The sequence below is a fragment of the Crocodylus porosus genome, unplaced genomic scaffold, assembly GCF_001723895.1.
Source record: "Crocodylus porosus isolate Cpor-Errol unplaced genomic scaffold, CroPor_comp1, whole genome shotgun sequence".
Classification (NCBI taxonomy): domain Eukaryota; kingdom Metazoa; phylum Chordata; order Crocodylia; family Crocodylidae; genus Crocodylus; species Crocodylus porosus.
In genome coordinates, this window is record NW_017728931.1 from 12,812,610 (window position 1) to 12,814,353 (window position 1,744).

The window sequence follows — 1,744 nt, forward strand, 5'->3', positions numbered from 1 at the left end:
CTTGTATCTTTTATCACTGTTTCCTCCTGACCTTTTTGTTTCCTCCTCCTTTCCCCCTCCCTTCCCTACTTCAGCTTTTTGTCTTGCTTACCTCCTGCCTATTTTAGTTACATTTTCACTGACATCCTACATGACATCAGACCAGCAGAGACTCCATATGCCTGAAGAAGGGTGCTTGTGCCCGAAAGCTTGCTGTGAACTCATTTCGAACTGCTCGGTTGGTCTAATAAGATACCTTTATCTACCCAAAGAACCTTGCTGCACTTCAGCTTCTAGTGTCAAGTGATACTTTCATGTATATTGGCTCAGACTGGAAGCCTCTGGTTAGGGCTGGTTCCTAAGGGATGAGACAACATAATGGTCAGATGTCTGTCTGAACCCTTTGGCTCCTCTTTTTTGATTGCTCTTGTTGTCAGGCAACTTGCTGAACAGGCAGTGCTGGTTTCTCAAGTATGGCTTGTTTTCTCTGAGAAGCTATGGGGACTGGGTCACTTCCCAGGTTCCCAGCTGCCTTCTAGGGCATTTATAAATCCTAAGGACACTCGCTATGCAATGATAAACACTTCTTCCAACCTACCTTTTACCACCTCGTTCTCCTGTAACTTAAAATGGGGAGAACGGGGAAAGATTCCCTCCTACTCTGTGGAATTTAAGGGAATGTGGCATGATGAGTCTGTCAACCTCACTGAATTTCTGTGGGGAGGAAAAGAATTTACTTTGTCTGCAAAGTGGACAGTTTTGAAGCAATGCAATATCCAGTAGCTCTGCTGTACAGAAACCTGGAAAGGCTACTCCCTTCCTTCTGGAAGGCGGCACTACTTATGTTTCTTCTCTCTGAGATGTTGGCTAACCCTTTCCTGTACTTTGAGGCTTGATGTTATCCTCTCCAGTAGCTCTGCTACAACACCACTGGAAAGAAAGTTTCTAGGATTATTTAGGGCACTTCCTGTTCCTGTTCTTCAGTTGTGACTGATAGTTCAGAGTGCCTGCAGGCTTTTGAAAGCACTGGTGTTCTATAAATAGTTAGTAGTTGCTGTTGGCATACTCATTTCTCTTGGTTTATTCCAATTATGGCAAAACAAGGGAATGGATTTGAGGAAAAAGGAGACGCCAGTTCACAGGCCTCTCTCCAATTAGGCTTCTTGGCTGCTTGTACCCACTCCAGGGGTTTAATTCAGTTTAGTTTAGTTCTCCCTAAATTGAAACAGTGGGTTTTTAAAACAGGCCAGTTATATGCTTTATGCAATCCAGTATTGGGTTAATGAATAGCAAAATGACTGAGTTGTACATGACTGTGTGCATCTTAATCAGAATGTGCATATGCATGTATCATTTCCCAAAAAGCTACTAGAGTGTGTGTGTGTGTGTGTGTGTGCGCGCGCACACACACACACCCCCTTTTGTATTTTTAGTCTGTCTCTGTAACTACTGAATGGTGATTTTGTTCATACTGAGCGCAGCCAGGTTTAGCAAGAAGCTTGTACACGGATCTGGTTTGCACCTACAGATCACCCTTCTTTCCCTTGCCCCCCCCTCCCCATGCTGCACTTGATCTTTAGACAGTAATATTTTACACTGTCTTCTGCATTTCTCTCTTCTTCCCTCTGCTGCCCCCATGTTTCCACATCTTCCTCATTAAACCACTAATATTCAGATCTGAGTTTAGAACAGGAGTGGGCAAAATGTGGCCTGTGGGCCAAATCCAGCCTGCCAGGCCATTCTGTCTGGTCTGCAGGGCCCCTAG

The 1,744-nt window shown here is 44.6% G+C and overlaps 1 protein-coding gene across 1 annotated transcript in view; it reads left to right on the forward strand.

Annotated features, from left to right (window-relative positions):
* Positions 1-1,744, forward strand: part of CD9 (CD9 molecule) — a 34,617-nt gene that overhangs the window by 14,812 nt on the left and 18,061 nt on the right. The window lies entirely within an intron of this gene.